At 37.2% G+C, this 12,195-nt stretch overlaps 1 long non-coding RNA gene across 12 annotated transcripts; it reads right to left on the bottom strand.

Annotated features, from left to right (window-relative positions):
* Positions 1–805: 805 nt before the first annotated feature.
* Positions 806–7,560, bottom strand: LOC132041053 (uncharacterized). Of its 12 annotated transcripts, XR_009410852.1 has the most exons (7): positions 6,934–7,560; positions 6,659–6,818; positions 6,347–6,404; positions 5,334–6,279; positions 3,254–4,834; positions 1,521–1,601; positions 806–1,139 (listed from the first exon to the last, which is right to left on the bottom strand). It is a non-coding gene; the product is annotated as an uncharacterized LOC132041053 (long non-coding RNA). The 12 variants fall into 12 exon arrangements; XR_009410859.1 differs by having other exon boundaries at positions 3,254–3,577; positions 5,334–6,404; XR_009410853.1 differs by lacking the exon at positions 5,334–6,279 and having other exon boundaries at positions 6,351–6,404; positions 6,934–7,559.
* Between the last annotated feature and the right edge of the window lie 4,635 nt (positions 7,561–12,195).

Raw genomic sequence — 12,195 nt, 5'->3', positions numbered from 1 at the left:
ACAGCTCGTCGACGTGTCTGAGTCACTCCGACTCATGTCGATTCGATTCGTTCAAGTTCTAATCCTGTCGTATTGCAAGGAACACATACTTATACTTCGGTACACGGGGTAAGACACTTAATATCTCGAAACTCGGATACTGATCTCCAATCCAAGGGCATACTCAACTAGGAAACCATAGGATTTCTTACGACGAAAATGAGAGGCATAACATTTGTATTGCCGCTGTGGGCTATGATATGCATGAATACAGTATATAGTGGCATATAGTGCCATCATCATATAATGTACATACGCGCATATAGAGTCTTCAAGCCTCTGTGGGCATCATCTTCATCATAATATCCACCTGATCAGGGGTGAGTCTATAGCGCCATCGTACCATAAATACGTATATAACACCATTAAGCCACTGTGGGAATCAATATCATGATATATATATACTAGTGGAGAATGCACGGGCCCAACATGAAGGAGGTTTAACAGATATATAGACAACTTTATTTGCAGAAAGTTGACCATTTTAAATTTAGATAGAATGTCCAAAACTTGATGCCAATTGGAAGTTGGCCAATTCAGTTTGTGAGCATATAGCATAAGTTGCACTTTTGAAGTAATGACCAATTGTCAAGCAAAGAAGGTTTAAAGACAAATAACATATATATTTGCCAAAGTGCTGGGCGAAGGGAAAAAGGGGAGTATGTTAACATTAAACCAATATTTTGTGGATAGAGTTAAACAGAATATGCAGAAACGGCGGCTTAGACGTAAAAAACACTGTATAGATTGATATGTAACTAGCTGATAGTAAAGAAAATGGTAATTTAATGAGAAACCTTTTTAAATTTTTAATGAACTATCACTAAACACAACTGTATGGAGCAGTGCATTCCTCAATCGGGCCCAATGTTATAAAAGCTGGAACAACAATTTGATGGATACTATACACACATTTTTTGGAATAACATCAACAGTTGCATCATACTGGTAAATGCCATAGTACATATTCTTCACAACATATATGGGAGAACTATCTACAGGCCACGACTATTTACATATTGCAAATCGGTAATGCATTTTTTTCCCGGCGTTTAGTCTTAGTTGAAGCCTCCTTCTTAGCCACTTTTGACACAAGGCACCTGTAGTAATTATCAATTGTTAGTGGTTATATCTCAAACAAATAAGGGAAGAAAGACGATAGACATTTGTCAAAATTTTTGGATGAAGGAATAAAAAGAGCATGTTAGTATTCCAGCAATATTGCAGATAAAGAGTTAAATAGAATCTGCAAAGATAGTAGTTTAGAAGTTAAAACCAGGAAAGAGTTTCATATGTAATCAACTGGTGGTAATACAAATTGCAGTAATTTAAAGGGAGACAAATAGACTTCCAAATTTTTAATGTACTGTCAGTGAACACCTCTGTATAGAAGAGTTGCACTACTCAATGTTAACATGCTAAAATTCATAAAAAAACATTCATGAAAACTATAATTTAAAGCAAAATGAAACAGACCTTACCATCTTCAGAAAACAAGAGGCTCAACACTTCTATGTATGTTCATTGTTCAAGATCATGAGATTCACATGAATACCTAAATTCTGCGAGAAAATAAATTTAATAAGGACCAAATATATCATAAGCTTCTACATATAGCACCATGAGCTACCTTCTAATCTACCTGACATGCTTCTCATAACTTGAATTGAAGCAATCACTTTAAACGAACGTACTACAATACTTCCAATGTGAGCAGAACATCGCCAGACAAATCAAATTTGTAGGACTTTTTTCTCCTCCTCTTCTTCTTCTTCGCCATTTTCCTTCAATGGAGACCACTAAAGCTCAAATTTGGCCAAGTTCGCAATTACATCCATCTGTACATTTCAAGAGTTGTATTAATTAATCAATTGCCAATGGATCATGAAACACAACTTACATTTCTCTCATTATGTTTGTATTGTACCCCATTTCTCTCAGGAGTACAGATTGGATCTTACTCTATTGGAAAGGAAAAATATTCATAAAGTTACCTCTTTTAACAATATCAATTAGAAGAAGCAATGATGCTTACCAAATAAAGAAGACATCCAATTCCAGATTCATCATTCTGCCATAGTAATAGAGATGATTCAAAGAATTCAAGAGAGAAAACAACACCAGATATGGCACCACTGCAGCCCAAAAAATGGATTTTTATACTCTTTTATTTAGCCCTATCCATATTATATGTGTCCAATCCTAATTAGTCCAAAGGTTCAATTCAATAGATTAGTACCCTACGGTCCTACTCATTATAATATTAAGTCCATTATACATTTTTCTACTAAATTAAATACGCAATAGCTTGCCAAGCTGGAGTTTACTTCACTACTTTAAGAATAAGACATCTTCCAATGAAACAGAGGGAATAATTGATAACTTTTGGTTTAGTGGTAACAACTCTTTGCTGAATCCACATATTTAGTTTCACATTATGCTAAGACATTTGGTAGATCCACAAAACCTCTATATTGAGTCATCATATCCTTCTTTTTAATCTCATTCTATAGTAAGAAATTAATGACACTATAACTTATTGTTTCTTTTATAATTTTCTATGCTCATAAAATCTTGGTTCAAGCATTAATTAATATTCCACCATATCTCAAAACTTTACCAAGTTGTAAAGCTCATTTTTTGCACTTCAACTGACTATCACACAAGTTTATCGGCGTTAGTTCCTTTCTATCTTTTCCAGAACTAATATAATCCCACTTGTGACCCTATTCATTATGAATGATGAGCAGAACAAAACCATTCCAACCATCTAAAAAATCACAATTACATCAAAATAAACTTCAAAAATGCATATGTAAATTACAGTTACTTGGGCATAAACAAACATACCCATTACCATTCTCAAAGTACCCAGTTGAAGAACAATATTATTTCTCTTGCATGCAGTAGTTTCCATCAAATATGGGGCTTTTGCTGGTGCGTCCACCATCTAAGCTCCATTTTGTGATAGAAATCTGCTACCCAAACATTGTTGCATACTTGCATGCAAGAATTTAGAAATATAGGGTATCTATATCTATATTATAGAAGAGTTGTCTGTGTGTGAGTGAGTGAAGCGATAGCAATTTTACAGTGAAACTAAAAAAGATCATCAATATTCACCTCAATAGTAACAGAAGGCACAGTGCTGATTCTTGAGGTTAAAGCCAAGAGAATCAAAAAATAAAAAGCCATAGTAGTAAAGAGAATAGACCTGTGCGTATGTCCTCAATGTGTTTGATGACTTGTATATCTCATATTCCATGGGTAAACCCACTGGAAGGCTCAACCAACCTCTTGTACAAGTCCAGTCCATAGCATCATGCTTCGCAACCTGCACAGTGTTGCTGATGCCGTTGATGTGCATACCTTGCACTGGGTCAAGCCTATCATAGCAGAGTATGCAGTGGAGGAAATAAATAGATAATTTATCCTTATTGTGTATTGTAATGTTACCAATCTTTATTCATTCTTGGTATTGTTCTAATCATCAACACAGAAAAAATATGAAGCATACAGACCTCTGCAGTGGTCAGGCCTGTTTGAAAAAGTAGTTAGAATAGAAATAATCATAAATTAATAGGAGATCCTAATACATATCTACCCCTATGGCATTGTATGTTAATGTGCCCGTTCTCACGGTATTGCAGTGACATGTGCTTTTGAGTGCTGTAAATGTCCGGATTACAATTAGAAAATGAACTAAGAGTTTCATATAAACATTTAGACTGCTAGGAGTTCCAAAAAACAAAAAAAAAAACTGGAACTCAGTAAATATTACTCCGTTAAAGAATTTGTATTCAGTGGGCTGTACAATAGACTCATTGGAAGTGTGAGCAACAGAGACAAAGATATGCGTGGATTAACTTCAGTTATCTGGAATATGTGCCACAGAACTATTTTACCTTCATCCGCTGTGAGATAACATAACAGTAGTGAATCTTATGTAATGAATTTATATAAGATGTCCTAAACTGGCAATATCTCGCATTTGCAATGCAAAAAGGAAAGAAATGGAGAAAGAACTCAGAAACAAACAAAAAGTATATGATTAGTCAACAAAGGCAGTTTACAAGCTCAATATTCAGAGACTCCGAAAAAAATTCTTAGCACGCTGTATTACATAAGTCGAGAAGATCAGATTTTTAAAAATGAGTGGAAGACCATCCGTTGTAGAATATTACTGTGACTATGCAGTATCCAAACAACAAGTGAATCAGATCCCAAAATGTGCACTGACAGGAAAAGCCAAAGCTAACTAATCTTAGCACAGAATGTTAAGCTTCAGATGGATCTTCCACATAAAGAAATATAAATTTTTCATATTTCCATACCCATGATAAGCTACAACATTAATGTAAGCAATTTCAAAAATCAACTACCAGTAGTAGAGAAAGTAAAAAACAGTTGAATTTAAGCTGAAAACAACAAATAAACACCAGAGAAGCTCACAGTAATCAATCCTTATGCATCAAAAGAGTTCTTGGGCAAAAATTACAGATGAAAATGGGATATACCAGTTACAAACTATCTAACAAAGCTGTTTCGTAATATAGTAGGAGCACAACATACCTAAATTGCCGGGCACATATTTTGCCAAATAGCATAGAACTGTTATCGTCAAAGCTTCCTTAACTAAAAGTTTAATAGTATTAAATTAGTTTTGTCAACAGAGAGAATTCGTAAAATATTGAAAATTATATTTTCTTTGACCAAGTATTGAAGTTAGTCTTATCTTTTCATCTTGAGAGTATTATCCCCTTAAAAGTATTGACATAATCGGAGGAAACGCCTCCTGCAAAGTAAGACAAAGTAAAATAAATTAGTATTCCACCGCAATAAGAAATCTGCTACTTCGTTTAATATACTAAAATAAAGACATAAAATTGGCCGAAAACCGTAGAGACGTAACTTTAAAAAGTATAGAATTGTAGGCAGAAGACAAGCAATAATTACTTAAATTTCACTATTGCTTAATTCATGAGATACGAAAGGCTAAAACGGTGTATGAAGACATATCCCTGTCACTGTATTTTCAGAGCTGAACAAACTGATTCAGTTACGATATATTTCTGATGAGGTAGGAATCTTTGATTCTTCTTGAGTTCATTTTCCCCGCGGGATTTTCCGAAGCATGCATATGCTTAACATTTAACTGTTTATATCAGTTTCTATTTAGTCCTGATTCCAACAAATGGGACTATGAAAATCATTACTATCCTTTCGCAACTACATTCTTTAATTCTAGACCATCCTCACATATGTCTTTTAATACTAATTAAAGAGAGCAATACCCATAGTTGGCTCTTCAAATATGTTTGTCTTCAATCCGAGTGTATTTACTTGGTCAGTTATCCATCTTTACAAGTTTTGACTTTATTTGTTGTTTTTAACTTCTTTTTTGAGCTCTCTCTTCCATAATGATCTTAGTATAAAGGCTACACCAAATCACTCTTCCAAGTTTCAACTGATGTCTAACTTTCAGTTAATTAATCCCTGAGAACCTGCAATATTTCTTTTGTATCAATATCATCTTGCACTCTTTGAGTACAATAATTGGGATTCTGCAACTCTTAATAGGCATGCTCCAATTATTTTCCTTGTTCATTACCACTCTCATTACTCAACTTATAAAGAAGAAATATACAGGCGCACCAAAACAATTGGAGAAAGGCTCAAAATTACGGAGACAAAAAAAACAATAATGGACATAACTGAGAAATTAAGAAGCAAGCAATTCACGGACTGATTGTGCAATGAAATTGATTTTACCATCTTCAGAGGAAAAAGAAGCTCAACACACTTTATGTTCATTGTTCATGACCATGAGATTTACACCAATACCAACTTCCCCAATCTTCCTCGTTAATCAAATGGAAAATGCTCTTTCATATTACATGTTAGTTGCCGAATATAACGCCTTACAACTCTCCTTAGCCAATACATAAATAATAATGTGATAAGTAAGATTAACCTCTACTTTTCTCCGTCACAGTTCTAGCAACAACAAACTACTATAGTATAACATTATAGCAGTAGACATCAAGATATCAGTGTAATACTCAAATTGCCTTGAATCTAACTGCTAATGTCTGAGTGCTTCGAAGGAAGTTCTGATTTTACAGGCCTGAATCTTGAGACCTTATCATCAAACATTTCTACCAATTTGTTGCTTGGTTGTAACTTGTTTGTCACGATGTATTACACTTGGTCTAATTCCTTCATGTAGATTCTTTATCCCTGGATGCCGAGGCAAAATGATTGGAAAGTATCATGTCACGTCTATCTATTAACAATAATGGAAAACCTACCTGTTAACAGTGTCATTGGTTATCATCGTTCTCGGCCGCCAAGATCCTATATACCTTCCCACCATAAGACGCATTTTCAGGAATGTGAATTTTCAGAAGCCAACACTAAATTGTATATCTAAAGCGTGGTACTCACCAAAGGTATAATGAAACAAAGAAACAGTCCAAACATATAACGAAGAATCTTTTTTTGAAGCACCTTATGACTATAAAAGTTCATGTCTGTACAAATCAATCTGTGTATCTTCATTCTACGGAATTGGACCAAAATATAAAATCAATACTGGAAAAGCCATTACCACACGTACCTTTGCTATGTGAGCGCATTGACTTTCTCGTTTTACCAGCTGCCGCAGATGAAGAAGAAAATTTGAACTGGGAGACAATGAAAAGCGGCATTCTCTTCAGTCTCCCGATGCAATTGGGCAATTTCAGCAGGAGAAAGGCATACTAAAATCTCGTTGAGGTCTAGAGAAAATAACACTGCAACCATCTAAAAAATGACCATTACCATCAAAATAAACTTCAAACACCATACAAAAATAAATCAGACACATTTTGTGCATATTTAAGTAATGCTTACTTGGGCATACATAAACACTCAAAATACCCAGTTAAAGAACAATACTATTTCGTATCCATTCCCATAAAATATGGGGCTTCTACCATCCAAGCTCCATTTTATCATAGGAAAAAAATCTGCTACCCAGGCATTGTTACATAGGCAGAAGAGGCAAAAGGAAAAGAATAAAATGATGAAATTGAGAAAATTAGAAAAGTAGGAAGAAAAATAATTAGATAACATAAAGTAAAAGGAAAAAAAATTCCAACAAATGGTTGCCAGTGGTGCGAAAAAGGCAGCAGGGTGAAATACAAACGGACGAACTGGAAGATGAAAATAGCGAGCGATTTATTCAATAAGGTAGAAAGTTTTGGGAAAATCCAAAGTAGAGGCACACAGCCAAAGAATTAGAACTACACCATGATATGTTTCTTTATGGTTATCTGTTCAAGTCATACCCTCAGATTTAGCTCAGAACAATTATGAAATTGCAAAATCAGAATGTATGAAAAGAACCCAGGAAACGCAGTGAAAGAAGAAAAGACGAAGGAGGAAGTATGAAGAGAACCCAACAATGGGCTGAAGCTTCTGGAAAAGGGGAGAAGAGTATGAAAGAGAGAGGAATTAGGACGAAATGACCATTTTACCCCTGGTCGAAACCTAAGGCTTTTCTATATATATATGTGCAAGAGCCATAAAGAGGCATCATGAACTTATTAGAGTGACGTAAGGTCGTTACACCTCCGATTAACATTATGGAGCTAACTTCATAATCATAACTTCATCATGAGTCAATGCAATGAGGATCAGAACACGTTATGAAGGACAATAAACATAAGCTTTCTACGACTACTAAGGATAGAGTCATTTATGAATACTATTCATTCGTTGGAATGATGGCAAAAGAATGAAAGTAGGTGCCTTAACATACCTTTGTTGTTTACTTAACGACTCAAAGTATATCTTCCTGAAGCCTTTAATCAATATTAAGATGGTAACACTTATAGTTAAATCCATAGAAGGACTTACAAACATAATTTTAAGCTAGTAGGTCTGTCACGCCCCAATTTCCGAGGGACGTGATGGGTACCCGACCCCATACCCGGAGCCGAGCGAACCCACAGACTCCTATCACACGCAAATTTTTTTTCAAAACTCAATACTGAAAAATTATAAAATACATAATGAGGCTTACAAACTTAGCGAAATCTGTAATTACACAAAATTCATTACATAACACACATCGACATGTGCCGGGCCGATGGAGCCCGACGATCGACACATCATACCCACAACATGCGTACGCAAAGTCTCTAATGCCATCCGGAAGACACAACGTACATACTCGGACTCGACTCAGGTGCTCCGGAAGGAATTGGAGCTCACCAATCACGCCGGAATATCTTCAACTCATTCGCGGGTACCGCGCGCATGAAACGCGGCCCCGAAGAACGAGGGGTCGGTACGGAAAAATGTGCGAGTATGTAAAGCGTAAAAACTATAAACATAACATAACCAAAATTAGGTGCGTAAATATGATCACGTAACCCTAATCGACTCGCAATACAAGACCTCGGCGTATCCGTAAGTACGAACATAACGTACATAATCGTAAATGTCGGCAACGAGAAGGCCTCCTGCATACGTGCCGGACGAGAAGAAAGCACCATCATCGGAGCGGTACGTACCGAGTATATCGGACGGATTGTAAACGAGCGTACGTACGTAGGTATATAGAATGTAACCGAGAGAATCGGATACGGCAGCGAGCGTGTGCGCATACGGACCATACGTACCGATACAAATTGCGAACGTACGGAATGTCCATGCACCCATACGTGCGTACGGATCGTACGGAACACGGTGCGAGAGATCGTACGTACCGATACACCGCGCGTACGTACCGAATATTGTGGACAAATCGATTCATGTGCGAGTAACATACAGGCACGAAACGTATCATATCCATACGCGGATAACGGTATCCCGCGCCGAGGGACGCGGTAACGTAATCGAATCATATATCGTAAACGCACATAATCGAACGCCGTAGCGCGTACGCATATCGAACCCGCCCTCCGGTGGGTGGCGCGGTAATAACCCCGCCCCTACAGTACGGGACGCGGTGAACGGACAAATCAGATGCCATCCCGGCCACCACCCCATACATCAAATCATAATATCATAAATCGAGCCCGCCCGCCGCGAGGGACGCGGTGAACAATGCAGAGAGGTGCACGATAACGAACTCGGCCCGGGACGCGGTCGAGCGTACATCGCAGACGGTGCGGCGTAACGCGCGCGATAACATATCGAACCCGGCCCGGACGCGATGAAAGATACATCGAGCCTTGCACGCGAAGTAGTGCGAGAAACATACGCATATAAATCAAGACTCGACAAACGAATATTCTTACCGATATCTGAGGCTCAGAAGCAGATTTCAGATCAATCCTTACCGGACGTTGCAATTATCGTGTCAGAACGCCAGGACGTATCGGATCAGGTGGTCAAAATATATCATGTCAGAACAGACATTCCGACGCAAATCCGAGATCATTCACAGAAGTCAGGAACATTTAACTTACAGAGCTTTCGGAGGACAGATGTGATAAACATACCCAGTTACCATACAGACGTATATAAGGGAGGTATTGGGAGTTGTGGGCCCACTTCGCACAAAATCGAGATAACATACAGAAGTTATGAGCATTCGTACTTACAGAACTCTTTTTGGTACAAGACCTTTTATACTTACTCATCTATTAAGCATACTAAAGCTTAAGTACATAACATGCTTATATAACATAAATCGAATCATAAACGGAACTCGAAGTCAAGAGCGGAGTTACCTCAAATGCATATCATATCATAACCTATTGGCTCTAAGACATGCCATAAAAGAAAAGATAAGCCTTACATACCGCGCCGCCTCTTGCTAGCCATACTTGTTCATCCCAACTTGCTCATCTACATTCAAAGGATCCATATGATCATTAGATTCATCGACTTATGTTTGCCTTAATTTTTCATACAAATTCACTCATAAGCTACCGAAATTTCGGCAGCACCTCCTCTGTAAATGCACCGTCCCGAGAATATGGCTCGGCCAAAATCAACATACAGAAATCCGGGAATTCAACCCGGCCAATCCAACAACAATACTACCAATCATAATAACAATATCGATAGATAATTTCAAGATGTCCAACCAACATTCAATCTTACCCGAAACCTTCCAACTTAACTAGAAACATTCATAACACATTTTCTACTTTCGAATTCATAAACTATGTCGACAATTCCATACGTCTTCAACAATATTTTCATCAAACAATAAACTTTACGTAAATCACTTTAACTTCCGAAAACAGCCCACGCGGTTTCTAACTTCAACTTGGATCATTAACCTTCACTTTCACATCACAAATTTCATAGCGACAACAACCAAAAAAAACGCTAGGTAACATTAACTTAACATGGTTGCCCCAAAATGCCCATATTCGCCAAAACAACAACATGCAGTATTTCATGATTTTCATTCGTTTTCTACACATTATAACAACACACAAACATGTTTAATACCATTAATCCATCACCACAACACAACTCTACACACCCACGGTTAGACACACACATGTACCGCCATACCTCAACATCCATATTCTCATATATTTCATTCATTGTTCACCTCTCACAACATACAAAACAACCAATTTTACACTAAACAAAAATTTGTTCATCACACTTATTCCAACAACTTCACCCCACGGCCACAACATTTCCATGCAAAATTTCATAACCTTCATTCTCTTCCACACACTTCAACATGCATAAACACCTATGAAAACATGAAATCAAGATTGAACCTCACCTTTTCCTCTTGCCTCCTCATCCTCGGCCAAGTCTTGTTTCTTGCAAACAAATGGTTTTCTTCTTCGAACAATCACTCCACGTCGACGAGGGCCTTCTAATTGATAGGAAAACATGAAACAAACAATTTTTGGTGATCACTTTAGGGAGGGGGTTCGGCCAGCCCTCCCTTTTCCGTTTTGCTCTTCTCTTTTTTTTTTTCTTTGTCTTTCTTTCTTTCTCTCTTCTCCAATTAAAAAGATGACAACTTATATATATATATATGTGACAAGCATGTGAGGGGCACGTACTCTACTGTGAATTCTCCTTCTTTTTCCTTTTATTTCTCTAGAATTTTCTTGCTATTATTTTCTTAAAAGATGACTTATTATTTAGTCATCCTTTTTCCATGCATTTTCTTCACATGGCCAATATGGCCTCTTTTGGAATTTTCTTGAATTCCGTGAAATGACCATTTTGCCCCTAACCTTTTTACAAAATTACCATAATGCCATTTTGCAAATTTCCCTTTTGCCCTCGGTCTTCCTCAATATTTCCTCACTAATAATATTTTCCAACGACTTACGCATTACAACGGAACCGAAAAATGACCTTGCCCTAAACTTTCCGCCATTGTCTCAAAATATCCGAGAGTGCAAAATGCGAGGTGTAACAAGGTCATTATGGAAAATCAGACAATATTTCCCCTATAACTGTCACTTCCTCCAATACCAAACAACAACCAGACAATACCAATACAACAGGGTTCAGCTACACTCATCAACAATAAATATATAATAGTATCAACAATACTTTTATTCAACATGACGAGCGGCAAGCTCGGATTGGAACCCATTTAACCCCTTCTTTATCTTAATTTGCCTTATCTTCAATATAAAAACATAACTGATAAGGTTAAGTGCATTCGTGTTTTGATGATTGTCAAACTGATTCAGAACCAGATAGAGACCTAGTGTGCGATCTGCTCTCTCGTGCATCTTGTACGATAGCGAGAGGGAACGGTAAAGCCCGAGCTCCTCACTGCACACAAGTACAACAGTTGACCTGGCCTATGTTTTAGGTCAAATATTAAATGAGTGGTCTCTATCCATCTCACATGCTTCCCACTATATATACAACATGTTGCAACATATTGTGTATCACTTGAAAAACCTAATCTAAATTGGGAAAAAGATGCTGTCACAAGATTTCAAGTGATCACAAGAATAGAGTCATCCGCAAAACTGAAGAACCTGATCCAGATACAGATTTAGTCTAAGTTCTTTATGTTGTCGTAAGTCTTTGTTCTGTTGTGCTAAAATTGTAGACCTACTCTTCTAAAAAATGAAGTTGTTTGTAGGTGTTCTAAATTCTCAAGGTTGCTTTCACAAGCTCTTGAGTGGTACACCAGGCTAGAGTTAGCTTAGTTGT

This window comes from Lycium ferocissimum, chromosome 12 (genome assembly GCF_029784015.1).
Source record: "Lycium ferocissimum isolate CSIRO_LF1 chromosome 12, AGI_CSIRO_Lferr_CH_V1, whole genome shotgun sequence".
In the NCBI taxonomy this organism is placed as follows: domain Eukaryota; kingdom Viridiplantae; phylum Streptophyta; class Magnoliopsida; order Solanales; family Solanaceae; genus Lycium; species Lycium ferocissimum.
The sequence above is the reverse complement of the archived record's forward strand: the minus strand, read 5'-3'. Positions and strand labels throughout refer to the sequence as shown.